Genomic DNA, 25,211 nt, shown 5'->3' with positions numbered 1-25,211 from the left:
ATAAATGTACCCCCTTGTGGCCTACCCTTTCCCCAAGGATCATGAATTGAACAAACTTGAATATACACTGCCTAAAGATGCATCCACACAAGTAACAGCATTCCTGGCCAATTTGTTTTGAGAAGATTTTTAAAGATTTTTTCTTTATATATGCCTTTGTAAAAATCATCCCCTATTGTGGCTACACCTTATACCCGGGGATCATGATTCGAACAATTCAAAATCTTTACAACCTTGGAAATCTTCCACACAAGTAACATTATTCCTGGCCTAACGGTTACGAAGAACATTTCATCCTTCCCCAGGGGATCATGATTTTAACATACCTGAATCTACATGTACACTGCCAGGTGAAGCTTCCACAAAAGTTTCAGCTTTTCTATCTAAATGGTTTTTAAGAAAAGGATTTTGGAAATTCAACAACAAAGTTTAACAATTCTTTATTATCTCCCTTTGTTAGAGACCTTAGCCCTTCATTTTAACAAATTTAAATTCCCTTTACCCAGAACTACTAGTACTTTGTGCCAGTTGTGGTTAAAACTGGTCCAGTGGTTCTGGAGAAGTAGGCAAAAATGTTTTATTTCTTTATAGACAAACGAACAGACGGACGGACCGAGTAACGCCGGATAACAGGTGATCAGAAAAGCTCACTTGAGCTTTTAGCTCATGTGACCTACAAAACTTTTCTCAGCCCTACGGACTTTGATCAGTTCTTTCTCTCAAAGAATGGACAGTTTTCTTTTTCATTTTTATTTATTGAACGGACAGAGTCACAAACCAAATCAAAATTTACTTCTAGGTGTACACAATCATTAACAATGAATTATTGCAAAAAAAACCATTCAAGCTATTAACACTAATCAGGAGGTTCATTTTTTTCTTCACTCTCATTTGATTATTATCAAAATCATAGTGTATATTTTCTAAAATGCTTTGTACATGTCTAAAAAGTGGCCGCCGACCTATGTTACGTAATATCATCCTTGTGGCTGAAAAAAAAACCTTGCTGCAAAGTTTTAGCTACAGTTAATCCAAGCATATCTTTTACAACATACATAATAGCATGGCAAAACATTTAAATCTCAAAGCATAGCATTGGAATCTCATACCACAGCATACACTCTCATAGATTCTCATTCGTTATATCATACCAAAGCATAGCATACAACATGATGTTAACTCGGTTTTAAATACCTTTTTTAAAATTAATGTTCATAGTGCAGTTTAGTGGTAAACATTGACTTCTTATCATTTTACTTCGAAATATTTGGAACTCTTCTGTATATTCGTTTCTGATGCGTTTTTGTCTAAATCTTATAGCATACCATAGCATAGCATACCATATTATTAAGTCCTTTATTTTAATTTTTCATAGCATAGAATACAAATGAAATAGCATTGCATTACAATCTTATAGCATATCATTAAAATCGCAACGATAGCATAGCACAAATGGCTGTATTATTAGCATTCTTTTAAGGTGGCCGCATCATCGAGAAAAGTACTTACTCACAGGAAAACGTAGAGTTATACAACATGTGGTACAGTATATGCGTTTTCGTATCTGCTGGCATTTTTAAAAAAGAATCAACCGAATAGGCTTGAAAAGCATAACGACACGGGCATTTTGTTATTATTGTTACTTTTCCCGACACTATTTAAGAAACGCGAACTTTGATTTGCCGAAGAAGGTTAAATTTATTTCATTATTTGCGTTATTTTAAAATATAAACTTGAAGATTCTCGGGTTGTTTGGACGTGGTCTCTAAGCACGTTGATTCGGGTGTTCTCAAGCTGCAGTGTATCGGAACAACAGATCCTATTTAAATTGCTGTAATATCTGTAATACTGTGAACTACATTAGAATCAGAAACACTAGTTTCTTTTTATTGATTGATAAAATTTCATGTCTTGTTCACAAATCTTAAGAAAATCAAGGCAAACAAAACTTAAAGCCTTTTTCTAGACGTTGTCTACGAAAGTTCACGGGGCTTATTGTGTTTCAACTTATAAACTGTCCTTTTTCATTGTATTTTCAACTTATAAAGTATGACTAAAACTCATTGGTTAGTTATTATCGATATACCAGATGGCAAGAAAACTGATCAGTTACAATTTCATGTAGGTGATTTAAATTATGTAAAATAATCATCAAAAAAAATTATAAAAAAAATATTTGCATAAATAAAACATGTTGAAAAGAAGATAAAAAGAAGGACAATGAATATATTATGACATAAAAAAATAGAGGCTTGATACGTTTCGTAGTTTTCATCCATATTTTTCAGCTGTGAGTGACTAGCCTTCATGATGGAGCAGAATAACCCTGAGGAAGTAGCGACTACTTCGTCGGATTTTGAGGTAGACATAATTAAGATGTTGTTGCTTTATTATATAAATAATAAAATACTGTAAGCTTGCAAGGCTAAAAATGGAAAAAAAATATCCAAAGAAAATAATTTTGCGCTAACGGAAATAAAATTTGGCTTTCAGGAGTTTTGGCTAAGAATTGTGAATTAGAAAGAAGTCTAATTCCAACACTTTCTTCTCTATAATTTGATTCCTCGAAAGACAAGGCATGTATTTCAGTTACTCGTGCTGCAGATGCCAAATCCACCTGAAATACAGTTTTTTATGTCAAAAATTTTAAATCTATATATTCAATAGGCTCAAATGGGTGTTTTTATCAAAGCTCAAAACACAGAGAATAAGTCCCAATTAGGCAACAAGGGCTAAATGGAAGTATTAGAATTGAAAATCCCCCTTATCAAGTCAGACAAACTTTCTCTGAACTGACTGTGTAACGTACTGAGCTACTTATACTGACAGGAGAAGGATTGTTGCCAGGTCTTTTCCAGGGTTTTGGGTGTACACTAACAAGTCTTATAATATAATGATCCTCTGTTGATTGTAAACAAGAAGCCAATAGGCCTTAATGGTCAACTGAGTACCATGGCCCATACACAAATTTGTGGAGGAGTCTCATAAATGCATTTAATTGAGTTTCCTCCCTGCCTGAATTCTTTTGGATAGGACTCTTTATCCTATAGTTTAGCACAAGACCCATCGCTTGTATCAGAGTGTATGACCTGCTACTGAAAAAAAGCACAGCTTCAATACAAAGTATTTTTCCAGGTATGTTAACTTTCAAAATAAGTTTTATGCTTCTATGTTTTCATAGATAAACTAAAACAATGTGGCCAGTATATTACTTATTAGTTTACTATTAACAAGTCTATTTGTTTATTTTAAGAAATTTAAAAACTGATTTTGTTTCAAATGATAAAAATACTTGCATAGCTGTTTTGATCATACAACTTCTTAATTACCACTGGCGTCGGAAGCAAATTGAAAGTGGGGGGCTAGACTAATCCTCAGAAATATTGAGAAAAAAGTAATTCCCAAAATCATGGAAATCCTTATCCGTGGAGGGGGGGGGGGGAGAGATATACCTATTCTTCCCCCCCAAAACCAAATTACTTACCCAAATTTTTTTCCCCCAAAATCATGAAATTCCTAATCCGTAGGGGGGGGGGGGGGCTAGTATGCTTCTAAATCCAACTTTTCAATCTTTCAAGGTATATTTAGAAACAATAATCTTTCCTGTGAGAAAAAGTGGGGGGGGGGGGGCTGAACCCTCTATCATGCTATGTTTCTAATGGTAAGGTATAAATTTGCAAAAAAACTGGGGGGGGGGGGGGGGGTTAGCCCCCCCTAGCCCCCCCCCCCCCGGTTCCGACGCCTATGATTACATTATATTTAATGAGTAATTATTAAATATGAACAAGCGAAGAAAGCTAACTCCATTTTGAAGAAAAAAGGGAAGATAACTCCATTAACTGTTATAATCCTCTTTCCACAACTCCTAACTCTTTTCAAATGCTTTTACAATATCGTATCGGACAGCTTCATTATTTTTTCTTTTCTAAACATGTGAATTAACTCATTTCTTTCATTGAAATTCCTGAATATCAGAATAAAATAAGACAAATACATACCCCCCCCCCTTCCCAGCCATAGGGCTTTAGGTCCTAGGGCGGAGCCAATTTAGCCATAAAGTGAAAATGTATAAAATCTTAGAAAATCTTTTTCTTCACTTCCACACATGTGTGGAAAAACTGAATGCATGGTTATGATGTACACAAAGTCCTCTTCCTAAATTGTAAAATTGATGGCCCCTGGGTCAGGGGTTCAGGCTATAATGTGGGACCACTTTGGCCATATAGTGAAAATATATTGCCTGAGTAGAGAGGAAGATTTTTTAAAATTTGACTTTTTTTTGCATATTTTGCCCCACCTTTGGCCCCCATTGGTGAGGTAGAGCCATGAATTTCACAATTTAGATTCTGCTTACTTTAGAAATGTTTTACACCAAAAATGGCAACAACTGGCATTATAGTTTTCAAGAAGAAGTACTAGTTAAAAATGTTAAATTGTTAATGCACGACGCACAGACGCCCGACGACGGACAAAGACCAATTGCAATAGAAATGACTGGTATAGCCTAACCTTACTTAGGTTAATAATCAACAATTAATTTCAGCGAATCTAGTAAATTTACAAACACGACAAGGGTATAATAAATATATAATTGACACTCTGGGTGATGTTATGGTTCGCTTTGTCGTAACAATCCTTGCTTCGGTGTGAGTGTTGGCATGCACTGTTTCCGCTTTTTTCTTGTTACTGGGAAGTTGCGCATCTCGCCTGTCACACTCTGGCTCACTAAAAGATACCGTAATGGCGTTCTTCAAATCAAAATGTCTTGTGTGTCGTTTGGTGGGTACTCTTTGTTTTCTGATTGTCATCCCCTCTTAAAGTGTGTCAGACGCCTTATCCCCTGCAACAACTGTTTTCTTTGGTTCAGGATCTCTTTAGGCTTCTGCACATCTCTTTCATCGTCTGAAGATGAGCTGGTATTTGATTGATCTGAAACTGAAACCTCGCCAACGATGTCTCCATAATCCTGTTTCAACCAGTCTTCTAAATCGGAGACAGACTCTTCAGATGCTGACTGATTCTTGTCTATTGCCTCCATTGGTCTATCAGCTGATTTTGCCGTCCATCTCTTTATTACTTGAGTAGCCACAAAATGTGCAGTTGAATGTTTTCATGGCACACTCCAAGACAGGGTTCTTATACTCCTCCCTTGTCTTTGACCCTGTGAAACTTTGGTCTTTGCCGTCTTTTAAAACCCAAAAAGTCGTTTGCATTTCCTACTGTAATTGTAGACCGAGGCTCTGATCAGTTAATTCATGGTGATCGAATGCGCAAAATGCATTCACAACTTTTGTCAGGAGAGGTTGATCCGCATTTATCTGATTTTGAGGAATCGGAAATCAAGTCTGAACCGGAAGAGAATGATGAGTTCTCAGAGCCAACAGCTCAGCTCCTAATGAAAGTCGACCTAGTAGGAAATGCAAACGACCTGCATGGCTACATGACTATAAGACTGACATGTAAATGTTGACATAGGATGGGCCGGGACTTTCAGTTAGGCATAATAACAATTTCAAGGTTTATAGTTGTTTTCATTTACTTTTTGGGTTTTAAAAGACGGCAAAGACCAAAGTTTCACAGGGTCAAAGACAAGGGAGGAGTATAAGAACCCTGTCTTGGAGTGTGCCATAAAAACATTCAACTGCACATTTTGTGGCTACTCAAGTAATAAAGAGATGGACGGCAAAATCAGCTGATAGACCAATGGAGGCAATAGACAAGAATCAGTCAGCATCTGAAGAGTCTGTCTCCGATTTAGAAGACTGGTTGAAACAGGATTATGGAGACATCATTGGCGAGGTTTCAGTTTCAGATCAATCAAATACCAGCTCATCTTCAGACGATGAAAGAGATGTGCAGAAGCCTAAAGAGATCCTGAACCAAAGAAAACAGTTGTTGCAGGGGATAAGGCGTCTGACACACTTTAAGAGGGGATGACAATCAGAAAACAAAGAGTACCCACCAAACGACACACAAGACATTTTGATTTGAAGAACGCCATTACGGTATCTTTTAGTAAGCCAGAGTGTGACAGGCGAGATGCGCAACTTCCCAGTAACAAGAAAAAAGCGGAAACAGTGCATGCCAGCACTCACACCGAAGCAAGGATTGTTACGACAAAGCGAACCATAACATCACCCAGAGTGTCAATTATATATTTATTATACCCTTGTCGTGTTTGTAAATTTACTAGATTCGCTGAAATTAATTGTTGATTATTAACCTAAGTAAGGTTAGGCTATACCAGTCATTTCTATTGCAATTGGTCTTTGTCCGTCGTCGGGCGTCTGTGCGTCGTGCATTAACAATTTAACATTTTTAACTAGTACTTCTTCTTGAAAACTATAATGCCAGTTGTTGCCATTTTTGGTGTAAAACATTTCTAAAGTAAGCAGAATCTAAATTGTGAAATTCATGGCTCTACCTCACCAATGGGGGCCAAAGGTGGGGCAAAATATGCAAAAAAAAAGTCAAATTTTAAAAAATCTTCCTCTCTACTCAGGCAATACATTTTCACTATATGGCCAAAGTGGTCCCACATTATAGCCTGAACCCCTGACCCAGGGGCCATCAATTTTACAATTTAGGAAGAGGACTTTGTGTACATCATAACCATGCATTCAGTTTTTCCCCACATGTGTGGAAGTGAAGAAAAAGATTTTCTAAGATTTTATACATTTTCACTTTATGGCTAAATTGGCTCCGCCCTAGGACCTAAAGCCCTATGGCTGGGAAGGGGGGGGGGTATGTATTTGTCTTATTTTATTCTGATATTCAGGAATTTCAATGAAAGAAATGAGTTAATTCACATGTTTAGAAATGAAAAAATAATGAAGCTGTCCGATACGATATTGTAAAAGCATTTGAAAAGAGTTAGGAGTTGTGGAAAGAGGATTATAACAGTTAATGGAGTTATCTTCCCTTTTTTCTTCAAAATGGAGTTAGCTTTCTTCGCTTGTTCATATTTAATAATTACTCATTGAATATAATGTAAACTGGGCATACAAGGATTTTACAGTTATTAACTCTGGGTATACCTTATCTTTGTTAGAGCGATATTTTGACTCGAGCCAACCTTTGATTATCCTTAAGTTTGGATCTTCATTTTGTGAACGTTTCAATGAATGACCAAAAAAGCTTTATCATCCATTTTGACACTACTCAAATGTGATTAACATCAACAGAGTGGATAACTTGGCATTGCTTACATGGCGCATGGAGCTGTGATTAGTGCGAATGGTGAATTCTTGTCCATATGAATAGTGCAAAAAGTGTTTTACAAACTGAACTATGTCCAGTAATTCCTTTCTGGTGACACAATATTTCCTTTCAGATTTGGCCAGGCATCTGCTTGCACATGTATAAGGTCGTTCTATGCCTTTTTGTTTCTGGGACAACACTGCACCAATTGCATAGTTACTTGCATCAGTGTCAAGAATGAATCTTTCCTTGAAATCTGGGTGTGCTAGCACGAGGGTGTAGTTATTTTCCTACGCAGTATGTCAAATGCTGTCTGACAGTCATCAGTCCAAAATAAACTACCTTTCTTGTTTAGGTCATGAAGAGGTTTAGCTATTGCTGCAAAGTTTTCTACAAAACGTCTGTAGTAGATACAGAACCCTAAAAATGACCTCAATTCTGAAACATTTGAAGGAACTTACCATTCTTTGACAACCTTGATTTTATCTGGGCGTGTTGCTATCCCTTCAGCTGTTATAATGCGTCCCATATATTCTACTTATGTAGCAAAGAGATTGCATTTTCTAACTTTAAAGTTGAGTCCAGCTACAAATAAGCGGTCAAACACTTGAGTAAGGTTTTCAATCATGGAATCTAAAGACTTACCAAAGACAATAATGCCGTCAAGGTAGACAAGACAGTGTTTCCATTGTAAATCTCTAAGGACTGACTCCATCAGCCTTTCAAATGCTGCAGGGGCATTGCAGAGCCCAAATGCCACGACTTTGAAGCTGTATAATTCCTTTCTAGTCACAAAAATCTTAGCTCTATCCTTGTCAGCCATTTCTACCTGCCAGTATCTAGCATTGAAATGTAATGTTTTATCTTATCTATTCTAATACTTTGTACTCGAGAGCTGGTCAAGAGAATTATCTATTGTTGGGAGTGGGTCAGCACTTTAATTGTTACATTGTTCAATTTCCTATAATCGACGCGAAACCTGGTCGTTCCATCCTTTTTCTTTACCAATACTACTGGAGATGACCAAGGACTAGAACCTTCCTCAATGACTCCTCTTTTCAACATGTCATCAACATGTTGATTTGCCTCCGCTTGCATGTGGTTTGGTATTCACCTTGCATGTTATTTAATTGGGGTTGCTGTTTAGTGTCAATGGTGTGTTTAATCACTTTTGTTCGTCCTTAAGTCTGCGTCATTGACAGCAAACAGGTGTGAATACCGCAAAAGCAAATCTTTAACTGCCTTAGCATTATCCGCTGCCAGTCCAGCAACAGACTTTTTACACGACTAGAAAATCCTTCAGTATGATAAGACTGACCATTACTTTCATTCACACTGTCAACAGCTAACAGAGTTGCCACAAATGTACCTTTGTATATATTCTGTGCCTCTGTCGATGGATAGGGCTACTTTGTTTCATTTGATTAACGTTCTAACCAACAGCCCTCGATCTGACTCGAAACGATCAGATGGTTCAACAATACTGAACAGTGGTACTTTTTTAAGTACAGGGGGCTTGACATTGCTCATAGTAATCATTTCACTGCGTGGAGGAATTGTGACATTTTCTGCGACTGTTACTCTCCAACAGCCCAACTTTCCCTCAAAAGAAAGTTTTATCTGTTTTTCCCTAACAATCATTGATTCATTACAAGACATTCACTGTTGGTCATAAAATAAAGTCCAAGTATTCCATTAATATCATTGTCCGCAACTGCAAACTTCTGATTAAATGAAAAACTTGATATTGTGAGGGATATTATGATCGAGTGAGCCTTCAACTTTCATGGCTGTTCCATCTGCTGTAAGGATAGGCTGTGTAACTTTGGCAAGGTTTTGGTTTGTTCTCTCAACCACAGTATTAAGTATGTCTGGGGAAATGATACTAAGTGTTGCACCAATGTCAATCAACAATTTCACTTTATAACAGTTGAGGGAGGCATCAACAAAAATGCGAGCCTCGCCTGCCTTGCAACTGATACCAGTGCGGCCTGATGCATTCTTTGTTTTCTTATTGGACTTTTCCTCTATCACCAGTCTTTGACTGATTAGCGACAGGGTTTGCACCTAAAGATTCTTGACACTTAAAGCAATTTCTCTTGATTTGACCTTTCCTTTTACAAAAATTACAGATCACAAAAGATGACTTTTCAGGTTTTGGGTTTTGTCATTTCTAGCTTTAGTATCTTCATCTATTCCTTTATATCCTGTACTGCTCCTATCAGTGCAGTTTTGGAGTCATCCTGCTAAGAGTCCTCCACACTTTTAGCTTCTCTCGGATGGTCTTTACTTTATTGTAAACGCCGTTCCGCCGAGTTGAAAGCATCGAGCTCTACTGCATACTGGATAGCATCAGTCAGGTCCAATGGTCTGGCCTGCTTTACTCTTAATCGCATGTCACTATCCTTAAAGGTATATATAAACTGCTCTTTAACGAGGGTTTCTCTTCCCTGGAGCTGTAGGATATGTTAAGTTTGTCAGGCGACGCATGTCCTGACCAAGCATTGGTAGTGTCTCAGACGCTCGTTGTTTTCTCTCTCGCAACTGTGCTCTGTATAATTTTGTTTGGTTTGCAGGTGCAAACCTTTCTTTCAGTGCCCTGAGTAAGTATCTATAGTTGTACTTATCTTCCTTTGACAGGTTTCCAAGAGCACCCTGAGTCGACATCTCAGAGCAATAGCTAGGTACATTGGTAAAGCTTAACCTCACTTAGGTTAATAACCAACAAGCAATTTTAGGGAAGCTAGTTTATTTACAAACTCGACAAGGGTATAATAAATATATAATTGACATTCTAGGTGATTTACTGGTGCTGCCTTGTTTAGGTCGGACAATACACACTCACAGTAATACTGAGGTCAACCACTAAGCTAATATGACTGACCGTTCTCAGATTACCGCATATACTATAGGCTGCCTTATTCAAGACGGACAGTATATGTGGTAGACATTTTACCTTTGTGCACACTGTAGGCTGCCTTATCCAGGACGGACAGTTGGCACAACGGCCTGGACGACAGTCTGATCAGCCACTAGAGAAAATAATAATGGCTAGCCTCTCCGAAGAAAGCCTATTGTGACAGACTGACAGGCCAAAACGACTGCAATGACTAACTCACAGTACTAAAAACTCAACGCCGTTACGAACGGACGAGCTTTGTTCTAACATACCTTTTATTCAATTCTTCTCTGCTCTGCTGATCTTCAAGTAAGCAGTCGACGACTGAATTAGATACTTTTGTATCACGTGACATGAACAAAGAAACTTAAAGAAAAACCATCCGGACCGAACCTAAAATATCCGGAATTATTACAACTGTACGCTTACTCCGACCCTTGTGGAATACAAACACTCCTGTCCTGTAACAGAAAGGGTTGATGCTCTGCATCCTTTTGCTTCATGCAGAAAATGTGCAATTTCTCCAACAGAGGAAGACTATGGATTGACTCATTGCTCACTACACCAGCTTCTGTAAAGTCGCAGTTTAGCATCATAAACTCTTTTGGTTGATAATCTTCTGGGGGTTTTTCCATGTTTTTTCTGAAATGTTAGAAAATATTCTCTCAGCGTGCTTATGCTGGATATTTTCCAAGCTACTAGTTTTGAAATTTCTGTGTCTGGCCATGGATGAACCACTTGACCATTTTTCCTGTGCCAACATTCCCATATCACTGGTAGTTCTCTTAGATGGTCTGTGAGAAGTTCAAGGATCCCAGAGTAATAAGTACCATAACAGACGTGGTGCAAATGGCGCTATCAGTATCAAAGTGCAGTGCTCCTGATTTACTATCTCTACAACCAAATGGAACTGGAGAAGGGAATTCGCATCCATATATACATCCCCTCAAACTTACACTCAGTGCATCTGTTGCAAAGACTCCTTTCATTGGAAATGGTGTACAGTGAACTTGAAGTAAGTGAGTTCTGTCTGCTCTAAAAAGACGAGCCATTCTTAGCGTTGGTCTGCCTATCAGAGTTGTCAAATCCCCTCTGTTTCGGAGTTAAGTATGTTATTCGAGGCTTTTGACCCTCTCTAGTCGTCAGATTTCCTCTTTCAGTCCGTATGTTTTAAATCTCTGAGATGATGAGTTTCCTTGGTTCCCCTTAAATTTTCTGCACTGCTATGCAACACCTAAAATAATTTCCAACCAAACAAATTTTGGCCAAGTGCAGATGACGCAGTTACTTGTCTTCAGATGTTTTATTCTTTAAGGCCATGTCTTTAGATTCAGGACCCTTTCATTGTAGCATAGTTTAGCATTACTCTAGCAGTTCTGCCATTGACTTATAAAAATGAGATAAAGCCTGGGTAGCTTCCTAACAGACAGTCAGACACTGTTCTGAGTATTTAGTATTCAATGAGCCATAACAAATCTGTCCTTGCAAGAGTCTTGAACTCATGTCTATTCTTCTTAAATTATTTTTAATAGTTAATTGCAAATGCATTGTTGTTAAACTTGTAAGGTATTGCACTTTCTTGGCTTCTTGATTCAGCAGAACTTATAATGCTTTCTTATATGTTTTCATCGAACTGCAGAGAGGTACAAAACAAAAGTAATCCTCATTCACCATGTATTTCTGTTCATCATGTGACAGAAAACATCTATTTTTTTCTTGTCCTCCCATTCTTTATCAACTTCTTCCAATATGTGTACACTTGAGCTTTCCAGAAGCAGTAACTGTTTAGCCTCTTTTGGAATTAATAGAATCTTATGCTCGGCAACATAAGATTTAAATTTGTTTTGACAACAATTCAGATACTCTTTGATCTACAATGTCTTGCATATTTCCAATCTTCCATGAAGGGCATTTGCTCTCGTGATCTTTGATCGGTATTAAATGCGAGGAAATTTGTAATTCCAACAGGATTTGCAACATTCTGGCTCGATTGGTCATAGGAAAGACCTGGCCTAACATGAAGGCTCTCGTGTCCCAAGGACGGAACGGCTAAACAGTTGTCCAATATACCATAGGAATGACTTGAGATAACAGGTTCGCTGATTGTTATAGGGATAACTTCTTATGGCGGAACAGTCTTAATTTCCTCAGCCGACTCAGGTGCCTGATTACGAGAGAATTTATCCGTAGAACAATCCCCTGGAAAAGCGACTTTCTTCCCTTTAGCAGAATTTAACTTTTTATATGTCACTTTCTTCCTTCCACGGGGGCTCTAGACATCGTAGCAGTGTTCTTGCTTTTTAGGTCACCTGAGTTAACTCAGGTGATCTAATGCTATCTGTTTTTGTCCGGCGTCGTGCGACGTGCGTCGTGGATTAACAATTTTACATTTTTAACTTCTTAAAAACTACAAGGCCAATTGTTACCATTTTGATGTGAAGAATTTCTTTGGTAAAAGGAATCTAAATTGTGAAATTTATGGCTCTACCACCCCCGGAGCGCCACAGGTGGGGCCAAATATGCAAAAAAAAAACCACCTCCAAATATTCAAAAGTCTCCTTCTCCATACTCCCAAACATGTGAGGAAAAAAATGATTGCATGGTTATAATGTGTCCATGTAGCCCACAACCAAAACTGTAAACTTAATATCGTCTGGGTCAGGGGTTCAGGCTCTAGGGTAGGGGCAATATGGCCATATAGTAAAAATGTATTAAATCTTAGAAAATATTCTTCTCTGCTCACATATATACTTGTTACAAACTATATGCATGGATATGATGTTCATGAAGTGTTTTACCTAAATTGTGAAATTTATGACCCCTGGGACAGGGGTTTAGGCCCTAAGGTAGGGGTGATATAGCCAAATAGTGAACATTTATTAAATCTTTAAAATCGTTTGCTTTACTCCTACACGTGTAGAAAAAATACCCCAGATTGCATGGTTTTGATGTCCACCAACTCCTCTACCTAAACTGTGAAATAATGTTTAAGAATATCTTTCTCTACTCTCACACATCTGTAAGAAAAACTGAATTCATAATTAACCAGACGGTTCTCTGGTAAAATTGTTAATTTCATGTCCCCTGAAGTATGTGTTTTGACTCTAGGGCAGGGCCAAAATAGATGTATAGTGTTAATGCGTATAATGCTTTAAAAATATCTTCTCTACTTGCACACACCTGTAAGAAAAACTGAATTCATTTTTTTTTGTAGACTAAGAAGCCCTTTACTCAAATTTTAAATATCATGCCCCCCGAGGATGGGGTTCTGACTCTAAGGCCAAAATAGTCATATAGTTTTAATGTATTTCATGTTCATAAAAATCGTCTTCTTTACTTCTGGTGATACTGAGTAATCAAAGTACTGAAGTACTGACGAGAGTTGATTTTATCGATTATCATTTATTTTAAAATCAACTTATCTTGCGTGGCAATTAGTTTCTAGTCTGTAACTAAATTACGCAATTTTTTATAATATATGAATTTTAATTAGACTTTTCAGACAAGAATTTAAGAAACCCCATATGAATCATGTTGTGTAATATTTAAAGATAGATAGATTTCAAACTATGTATTAGTAATCGAAACAATTCTAAACATTTTATGGATCCAAGCACTATTGATATTGAACCCCAGTCTCGTTCAACCAGACGCTCGGCTCTCTCCGTTAATCTCCGACAAGCAAGAGAGCCTCTCTGTTTGTCGGAGATTTACGGAGACAGCCGAGCGTCTGGTTGAACGACACTATATTAAACTCTGGCGTAGGAATACATGCCACTACAGAATTATCTAAATTGTTCGTATTATATAAAATCTTACTATTTTCAAAGTGTTTATAGATAATTTTCCTTGAAAAACAATGTTTCAGCATACATTACATCGAATTTTTCTATTATATTCAAGAACTACGACTTGTCAGCGGTGATGATTTGTGCTTAGGTCCAAACACTGTTTCACTTTCGGTTTGCCAGAGTGACTGCATAGGAGAGTTGATTAAAATCAACTCCCAAAAAACTGACTGCATAAAAGAAAGAACATAAAAACGTCTATCAAAATTTTAAATTTAATGTCTCCCAATGCAGGGATTGAATCTAGAGCGGGGCCAAAACACTCATATAGTTTATAGGGTAGGGTTCTTAATGCAGGGTGTGGCCAATATGTTTATTTAGTGATAATGTATATTATGTTTAAAGAAATGTCTACTGACACAGAATGAAAACTGACCGCATATTTAGAAAAAACCATTAAGCTGTCTTCTTTAATAATATTTTAGTCACATACATGTAAGGCAAGGGTTATAGTTAAACAAGGGGATATATATTTGTCTATTATTTAATTCTGCTCGGAAATTTCAATGAAAGAAATGATTAAATTCACATATTTAGAAAAGAGAAAGAATGAAGCTGTCTATCAGATCTAAGAGATTGTGAAAGCGTTTGGAAAGAGTTCGCAGAGGGGGTGGTGGTAACAGTAAATGGAGTTATCTTGCTTTGCTTCTTCATTATGGAGGTATCTCCCTTTGCTTTTCATATTTAGTAATTGATCATTTAATATAATGTAATGAAGAAGTTGTATGATTAAAACAGTTGCGCAAGTAATTTTATCATTTAAAACAAAATAAGTATCTAAATAAACAAATAGACTTGTTAAAAGTAAAGTAATAATTGGCTAACTAAAATCGCTGATGTTTTCGGTTTAAATGCCAGCTGGTAACTTATTGTCAATGGAGTTTGAATATTCAAAAGCCGAAACAAGAGAAGTGAGTAACTTAAGATGGCTTTTAAAGCTTTTTTTAATGCCCACAGGGAGAGTTTCTGCCTGCCCCTGGGAATGGGGGAATGGAATGTTGTTTAAAAGAAAACATGTATTTTAACCACCTTGTTTTATTTTTTCTATAAAAACATATTCACATAAAACCTATTTCGAAATTTGACAATTATGGGACAATTATTTTTTATCAGAGTCTTGCAGGTCATGCACTCTATTATGATCTCTAAGCTTTTCTCTGAAATTATAGGTTTCATAGTCCTTTTGGAACGATTCCAGGCAGGGAGGGGATTGTCATTACAATAAAAAAAATTCTACTCAAGAATTAAAATTAATTAAATACATATATGAGACTCCTCGACAAGCTTGTGCATGGGTTATACTACTCAGGTGACCGTTAAGGCCTATTGACCTTTTGTTTGCTTATGACTGGATTCTGAACATGAACGATAACAGTCTTCGTGATTGTTGATGCCCGACATCTCGCTGCGGCATCGCTTGCACTCTTTATAACATTCGTCTGCCATGCTTTCTAATTATCATTGACACGTGTTCGGTATTGATCTAAGTAAATGCGTTGAACACAAACCAAACCACCGCTTAAAGACCCAATTTTAAGTCACCTCCCCTAAAATAAACCTGGAATGAGATTGATTACATACCGCTTGTCAATCACACACAATCAATGGCCTGAGCATTGATTGACAGATTTGGCCAAGCTTGTCAGCTCGACACCGAAGCTGGGTGTGTTGATAGCAATTAACAGTTCAACTATGAACATCATCTCTCTTTTATATTTTTTAGGATTTTTTTCTTTCATTTCTTTGCTATTGAATATGTGAACATTGACAATAAATCGTTACTGATCGCATCAGAGGAATATGTCCAAAGTTACATACATAAAACGAGCTATTTTTTTTTTAGAAATGAATAAGAGGAAATTTAATGCCCAGAGAAAAAAGAAACGTTTTTGTCGAAGAAGACAAACTTATGTATTTTTCTATTCTTCACGACAGAAAAACCAACCCGAATTTCCTTAAATAATGTCGAACATGTGTTTCGATGACTTGAACACTATCATATTTAAACGGATAACCCAACAGACATTATTATACTGGGTATACATTCTACACGAGCAAATATCAAATAGTTTAGAATGGTAAATTGTAGTTACGTAAGGAAATCTGCTCAGTTTAAAGCTGCAATTCTGTAGCTCCCGGTCTGAAATAATTTGGATGGACGACCTGGAAGTTACAGTTCCTTTCGTATTAAAAAGTTGATATTTACGGATGCACATTAATTTGTGCTAATTTTGGATATGTGTGTATATACATGTATATATAGATATATATATAACCGATCGATTAATCTTATTTCCGAACACACTTTACACAAATATTTGATTCCAAAAAAAAATCCTCGGAAATTTTACTACAGATATCGTTACTTTGCTTGCCTCTGATGGTCTTTTAAACAACATCATCAGTCCCGTAAATTAATGTGAAGTGGTTCAAATTCTCTACATGTAAAAATGGCAACTCTTCGATCTGGATGTGAATTTAACATACCTCATTTTCCGGGGTCGAGCAAATCAGCAGTTTTAGAGAAAGTCTGAGACAAGTAAAACGACTAAATCAGTTGCATAATTATCTTAAAAATTTAATAGGATTAATTATTATCACAAATTTTTGTGGAAATTAGAATAATCAATCAAAAACTAACGCAAGTTTTTGTGTGCCGTAAATTGCAAAATTTTAACACGTACACTGTACGGAACTTTAGCTCCCAGGTCTTCCATCTATATTTTTTAGACCGGGAGTTACAAACCTGCAGCTAGGTTTAACATTAATTGGTTGATTTAAGGAATTAATTCAATATAGATAACCAATTTATAACAGTATAGACTTTGTTCGGGCAGTTGAAGGTTTATAACCTCTATTTTGTTCTTTGCAAATTATAAACTTATTATATATTTTTTAATTATGCGTTCTGCCTCAAGCTTGCGAAAAATAAGTAAAGCATATCAAACTTGTAATATAATGGAATTGTTGCTTTCATGTACATTAATATATATTAATGTAAATCAATTGAAGATCTAGCAATGAACATTTTATACAAGTTTTACACTGATATTTTCAAGATATGTACTTACGTTTATATTTGATTAGGCATTTGTCAACGAAAGTCCAACAACAAAAGATGCAGAAAAAGGTAATTGAATTAATATAAACGCGCGCGTTTAACTGTTAAGAATAACTTGTGGTATTACACGAATTTCTCCATCATAAAATCCTTGCACGTTGTTGTGTTTTGAGTTACGCTCAAGAATAACTTTTTGTTCATTCTAACTAAATTTTAACAAACAGTTCACCAAACATAAGATTTTTATATTTATGACTGCATGCTATATGTGTATGCTTTTATATTAGAACACAATATTATATTTAGAATTTATGAAATGAACACCGAGAATGTGTTACTTTTTTAGCTGATGTTCACTGTGTCCTTACTGATGCGAAAAAAGTGAAAGATTTTATAACCTGTGTAAAATGCAAGCTGGTTTTTGATCGCGATTCCCACAAACCTTTCCTGCTTCCCTGCTTAGATGCTATTTGTAAAAGTTGTATACAAGAAATCTCAGCATTAGAAAGGCAAAGTTATGCGTGTAGAAAATGTCAATGCGATCATATTTGTTTTCAACATGGCGAGATCCTCTTAACAATTGACAATACGAGAGAAATTGTCTGTGAAATAAATCGTATTAATAACATTGAATCCGGAGAAGTTTGTGGAATGTGTGCATCAAATCAAACAGCTTTACATTGCTGTTTCGACTGTTCTGTTTTCATATGTGCAGACTGTTATAATTTACACCATACTCTGAGACCATTAAGATCACATTCTGTTGTGGAATTGAAAAGTTTTTTTAACGAAAAGACCAAAAATTTCAAGTTATTTCATAAAATGAAATATTGTCCATTAGCAGGGCATGAGAAAGAAATCCTTAAAATGCATTGCTTACACCCATCATGTATGAAAACTGTCTGTATTCTCTGTGCTATCAGCTCTCACAAAGACCATAATCTTTGTGATATAACAGACATTGGTAAAAAAAGTGAAGCTAAACTCGAAACCTTTCTTAGCAAAATTGATCTGAAAATAAAACAAGCACGCAATTTGTTTGATGAACTGTCAGATATAGATGAGAAATTCCAAAAAGACTCGGAACAACTTCAACAAGAAATAAAAACGTTGTTTATTAATGCAAGATTGGCGTTAGAACAGAAAGAAAAGAATTTTTGTGAAAGCGTTGTTACTCGATTAGTAGATAAACAAACAAAGATTGAAAATGAAAAAAAGGAAATTATTTCCTTCATTAACTCATGCGAACATGCAAGTTTGTACAGTAATGTTTCATCAGAAATAAATGATTATCTGAATTTCATAGACATTGCCAAAATTATTCAGTTGCGACTTGAAAACCTGCAATTATGCGTACCGGAAAATAGAGTCACCGTGGATACCATGATATTTTCCTCTGAACTACCTGACTCATGTTTTGGAACACCTATTGATGGTTTAGGCAAACTTTCCGTAACATCAGTTGATTCATCAAAATCTTATGTAGTCGTCACAGTGGCGGAATACGATGCCAACCAAGAAATACAATTTGAAATACATTTATTTTCTTCTACGGGAAATTGTATACATGATGAAGATGTCAGAATATCTCTAAAGCTCAACGATATCGTTTTCAAGGAAATCGAATGTGCCTTCAAGGCAACATATTGCACATTTTTTGGAAGTTTTGTTCCAGATAAACCATGGACGCTTTTTTGGAGTGTTGTCAGCAATAATGTTCAACATCAAAATCTAAGTGGAGTTATCAACATGAAGGAAACAGACAAAAGCATTGCAAGTATATTTTAATTTACTTAAATGACACACACAAACACACACAATTGTACATATACATACAGTATATGTACTGTGGAATAATTTTTATTCGTGGGAGTCAATTGCATTGTTCGTGGGTAGCTAAAATTTTTCTACTTCGTGGGAACGTAATTTCGTTCGTAGCAATTTCGGGATAATTTTTAATAGATATTAAATACTTGTTTATATGTTCGTGTGGATGTAAAGTGACTAAGGATTACTCACAAAGGTCACGAATATTGCCCACCCCCTTCCCCCACAAACAATGATGATATCACGGTATACATATATATCTATGCCATTAGTAACGCTACGATTCCCTCAGATTGTCGTTTAACTGCATTCTACTTCATTCTCAAAGCTCACTAGATTCCGGTCGTCATTGTTTGTCTTGCTTAGGTAGCCGAGTGGTTAGCTCCACGTCCGCCCCGGCCGGATTATAATTCACGCCCTACGGAATCCACTCTCCTAGCAGTGAGCGACCAGCGCTCTGAACACTCGGCCATATAGACAAAACAAAAACTTGTTTTCGATGACGAACTTGTAGATGAAGTTTTTCAGTATATTTTTTAGTATTTGTGAAATTGTCTTTACACTATTGTAATTTTTACTGCTGCAGTTTACAGAAAGTAACAGAAATTATAATTCATATTCAAATAAACTTAAAGTGAAAGAAGGGGTTTAGCTTAGAAAATAAAAATCCTTCCGTTATAACAAGACATTGACGTATTGTATCGGGGTATGGTTGTCATCTTAAAGGGGCATGGTCACGATTTTAGTTTTAAAAAAATTCCGATCTTAATGTTCACAATGCTTTAGTAAGGCATTTTTAATAGGCAACCAAAATTTGAGTGTCATTCGTTGAGTTATAAGCAAGTTACAGAGCTTGCAATTCTTTGGTATGTAAACAAAGCCTACATTTTGAATGTTGAAGTGAAAATTTTAATTTTAGACCTAATGAATGCGTTAAACGTTAGGAACTGTTTATTTATGCTTAAAATGAATAAGAAGATAGACAAATCAGCTTGAAAAAGATTTTTTACTGGTATATAATGTTTATCAACAACAGGACACGAGCCTTGTTTACATGACAAAGAATTGTGAGCCCTGTATCTTGCTTATAACTTTACAACTGACCCTTAAATTTCATTTGATCAGTAGGAGCATTGTAAATAATGAAAACAGAAAAATAGAATTTGGCCAAAATCGTGACCATGCCCCTTTTACATAATTATATCTATGGTGTTCCGATAGGGCCACTCCGACCTTAGGGCGAAGTTGCAAAGGCGATAGTGCGAAGGCGAATGAGCAAAAGTGCGAAGATGCGACGACGAAGCGCGAAGATGTGATGCCTAAAGAGCGAAGGCGAAGGAGCGATACTACTATCCTTCCCAACTTCGCACTCTGGCCTTCGCATCTTCGCACTTTCGCCTTCGCCTTTTTTGATCGCATTCAGCAACACCCCTGCGAATGTTATTGTCATTTAAATTTAAATCACGTGGTTTTATTTGACTCTTTCAGTTTCGAAGTAAAAATCGTGCCTCGTGTTTATAGTCTAAGAGAATCTAGGTACTTGTAGTCAAATATAAATTCTAGAGGTTAATTGATTTTTAACTTTATCTTCATTAATTGGTGGGTAAAATGTGTCCTAGAAATAAATGTGACAATACAAAAATAGTTTTTTTTTCTGCTGTTGCGACAATTAACATGCGTAGTAGACATCCCCCCATTAGAATAAATTTTCGATCCGCGCCTGACCTAGTAATAACACTAATAATGGAACAGACTGTACTATTTTATGCAGAATGTTCCTTGAAAATGGCTCGATATATATTTTATGCAAAACAGTCACCCATTATTTTTTTAAAAACATAGTATTGCACACCACAAGCATCAAACATGGCTATGATTTTATTAAGCAACCCAATGTTTATATTATCAACCACTCTACACTTGGTTGAACACGAACGATAACTCTGTTTCGAGTATCATCGTTTAATTTAAAAAACCGCTAGATGGTGAAATAAGACATACATCTTTAAAGATGTTGATGTTTTAACATAAATCAAAGTAGGATATAATATGAAAATCGACCAGCACTTACGTATTTTGAGAATATTATTCGAACACTTATACTTCCGCTCGAAATTTCACAGGAACTGAACAAATCTCGGTTAAGTCTCGTGAACTTTCATTCGAGCACCTCTGGATTTATTACATACTTAACAACGATAAAGAAAACATTCCGAACACATTCGCAGGGGTGAGCAAGTCTCGGTCGATTACTTAGAAATAAATGCAGACACCGTACTCGCCAAGGTTTTTCGATTAATCTGGGCTTTTATTGGTACGCATGCGCTAGGCCATCGTGCTTACTATGAATGTTCATAAATATTTTAATGTGTATATGTGACATATATGTTTACCAGTGCTGGCTATGCCTAATCATTATATACTCCACACACAATTTAATGTCCACCATAATGTGTACATAAAAAATTATGCACTTCCAGACTCCTGTCACTTACCAGCCGTCTGTTTACCGTGGACCAAACACAGTGACATTCTAATTTCATTATGCGACACTCCTTGCTCATGCATGGATCTAGAAGGGGTAGAGGGGGTCCATCCCCCGGGGAAATTTAATATTAATAATTTCACGCAGGAAAAAGGGAGAGGGGTCCGGACCTTATTCTCCTGGATATTTAATTTTATTAATTTTATAAAAATAAAATTTTCAAAAAATGCCTCGGAACACTTAAACGATAGAGAGCTCCGCAATTATAAAACATAGGTAATCACATATTACAAAGCTCACCGAGACGAGGTATCACCTTTATGAGGCATCACCTTTATGAGACCACCTTTATCATATTATATGAAAACCATCCTTTATGATCTTGGATATTCATGGATTCTGTTTTGACACATTCTCGTATTTCATCTGTTAAAAAAATTGTATGACAATCATATGATTATATGTTAATCAATACAATTATATAAAATTACATATATCATACTTACAATATATATCATATAATACCATAAAATACCGTACGAAAATTGTGAGATATGATATTGTAACATATGATATGACATTTTATTGTGTTATACATTATTGTATTTGATCAAATAATACAATATCATAAAATATAATACAATATAGTTTAATATGAAACAATATCAAATTGCAATAATACATCATGACATTGAAACATGTGTTATTATATTGTTTAATATAGTATGATATTGCATTGTATGATACTGAATCATATTTGATAAATAATATGATATTGTATTATATGATATAATATAATTTGATACAACATTGTATCATATGAAATGATACAATATCATGTGAAAAATAAAATATTATATAATACAATTATATTATACATATTGCATTATATGATACAATAATATATATTTCAACATCATAAAACACAATTTCATGTGATATGATAATATATCATATAAACCAATATCATATTATACAATATCGTATGATACTTTTTTTTATGATATTACAATATCATAATATATACAACTTCATTTGATATAATTCTATATTACAGAAACCAATATCATATTATACAATATTGTATGATACAATATCATAGAATATACAATTTTAAATAATAGGATGCAATGTTATATATTGCTACATTGCATATCATATAATAGTATCATGTGATTAAATAATTAATTAATAAAACAATTTAATATTATACAATATTGTATTATTATATACAATACTATTCAGAACAATATTATGATACAATATCATATCATAAAATATTTAAAAAAAATGACACAATATAATATCGTATCATATAGCGTTTTACAATATAACATATGGTATTATATTGTTTTCTATTAAACAATAGTTTCATATCATACAATACTATATCATAGGAATCATGTTATATCATTTAACACCAACTACATCTATTTACCAAGCAGGTTTGAGTGAGGTAGGAGATTTCTTTAGCATCCTTGATAATGGAGATCAGGCTCTGCATCTGAAGCAACCTCTGCGTTTCATTTACAATATAGTTAAATCAACTATGCAAGCTATCATCTATAAAACATGTGAACTGTTCCGAAAAACTAAACCTCATCAAGCATCATAAACTTATGGCTCAGATTCAGCATTCAAGCCTGTCAGGTGCATCAGTATCATAAGACGCACCATCCATGCAAGTTTGGTGAAGTTAGGACCAGTAATAACTAAGTTATCATCATGAGAGGGCACCAGCAATTAAAACCTTCACCTCCTCAAGCATCCCCAACCTATGGCTCTGATTCAGCATCCATGCCTGTCAGGTGCATCTGTATCATAAGACTCACCATCCATTCAGGTTAGGTGAAGTTAGCAAGTTTGGTGAAGATAGGAAAAGTAATAGGTTAGATACAGGATCGGACCTGCAACAAAAACTTTAACCAGCTCCGGACGCCGACGCCGGGAGTATAGCATAAGCTACATTGTACCCTTGACTTCGTCTCGGTGAGCTAAAAAGGTGAACGTGCGAAGATTCGAAGGCGAGAGTGCGAAGTTGCAAAGGCGAAGAAGCGATAGTAGTACATGTATCACTTCTTCGTCTTCGCAACTTAGTACTTTCGTCTTCGCATCTTCGCGCTTTGCCGTCGTATCTTTTATATTTCTTCATATTGTTCATGAATTATACTTGCATTGAGGATTTCCATTATTACAAACTGCTGGGTTTGCAAGTGCATCACGCGGATTTAATGATGAAACCAAAATTATGAAAAGTTTTCTCCACTGTTAGGCATTATAACCAAGCTGAAGTTAGTAGGCACTGACAGCAGCCATTACGCCAGTAGAGGTTAAGGGCCAATAAGGAAAATCGTCAAAGTACTGAGAGTACTTGCACAGAAATAAATTTTACTTTATCGTCGGCATACTTTAGTAAGTTTAGTTAATATCAAGATGATTAATGCATCAATAGTTTGTATGAGCATTGGTAACTGTTGATACAATAAAGATCGTGTGATCAAAATCAAGGGGGATATACACCCCTAACACAGGCCCTTACCTCTTATAAACACTTTTAGAAACAATCTTTTCTTATTATAATCGATCAGTGTTTATTATGTATTAAGATTTACTATAGTCAGGTACTCTTCACACATTTGCTCTAAAAGAATAAAGTCTATTCATGATCACAAATACAACATTACAACAAATGTTTAGAATATTGATGTTCATGTATTACGTAGAAGAAAACAAAACTAACGCAAAATGATTTTTGAAAAATTCATTTTCCTCAAGAATTGTAAATAAGAAGAATTCATATTCCTACGTTACCTGCCCCTTTAGTCTTTTTCCATAAGTTAATATATACATGTATCATTCTAAGATTGACATTTCATTCACAAATGAATATTGCTTATATTATTACAACAATTATTCTTTCATGATTATTGTTCGTTAATTATCACACAATATCCTCATTGTGTATGAATCTCTCTTTATTTGCGTCATTTCCCGCCATATGTCGATGAGAGAAGTGACGTAACTGTTAAAGGGGCATGGTCACGATTTTGGTCAAATTCTATCTTTCTTTTTTTATTATTTACAATGCTTTAGGAATGCATTTCTAATGATCAAATAAAATTTGAGAGTCATAAGTAGAGATATAAACAAGGTACAGGGCTCACAATTCTCTGTCATGTAAACAAGGCTCGTGCCCTATTTTTGTTTACATAAGTTCAATATACCAGTATAATATCTTTTTAGTCCCCTACCGGTTTTCACCGGAGGGGACTATAGCTTTCCTCTGCGTCCGTCAGTCCGTCTGTCTGTCTGTCCGTCTGTCCGTCCGTCCGTCCGTATGTCTGTCTGTCCGTCCGTCTGTCTGTCCCACTTCAGTTTTCAACACTTTTTCCTTTATGCGTTTGAGGAATAATATGAAATTTGCTGAAGAGCTTCAAAATGTCAAACTACAGATCAAGTTTACACTTTTGTAGCGTCTGGTTGACATATTTTCTAGAAAATTAATTTTTAATATTCAAATTTTTTATTGTTCGGGTTCGATATTCTGCATAACAGTGCATTGTTTTCACAATTTCCACAAACCGGTAGGGGACGTGTATTGCTTATGCAATACTCTCAGAATGCTTGTTTCATCCTGACATGTCTATCTTCATAATTATTTTCATTTTCATTTTAAGCATAAATAAATAGTTCCTAATTTAAACACATTCCACTTTCGGTCTAAAACAGGAATTTTCACTTCAAAATGTAAACAAATGCTTTGTTTACATTGCAAAGAATTTTAAGCTCTGTAACTCGCGTATAACTTAACGAATGACACTCAAATTTTGTTTGCCTATTAAAAATGCATTACTGAAACATTATAAAATTTAAAATCAATAAAATAATTTT

At 35.6% G+C, this 25,211-nt stretch overlaps 1 long non-coding RNA gene across 1 annotated transcript in view; it reads left to right on the top strand.

The window, feature by feature from the left end:
• Window positions 1-18,775, top strand: part of LOC136273365 (uncharacterized) — a 33,069-nt gene extending 14,294 nt beyond the window's left edge. Inside the window, exons 3-5 of the long non-coding RNA XR_010711556.1 lie at window positions 2,289-2,361; window positions 17,035-17,077; window positions 17,355-18,775. This is a non-coding gene — a long non-coding RNA (uncharacterized lncRNA). The remainder of the gene's footprint in view (window positions 1-2,288; window positions 2,362-17,034; window positions 17,078-17,354) is intronic.
• The last annotated feature ends 6,436 nt before the right edge of the window (window positions 18,776-25,211 follow it).

Source organism: Magallana gigas, chromosome 3, assembly GCF_963853765.1.
Source record: "Magallana gigas chromosome 3, xbMagGiga1.1, whole genome shotgun sequence".
Classification (NCBI taxonomy): domain Eukaryota; kingdom Metazoa; phylum Mollusca; class Bivalvia; order Ostreida; family Ostreidae; genus Magallana; species Magallana gigas.
The sequence above is the reverse complement of the archived record's forward strand: the minus strand, read 5'-3'. Positions and strand labels throughout refer to the sequence as shown.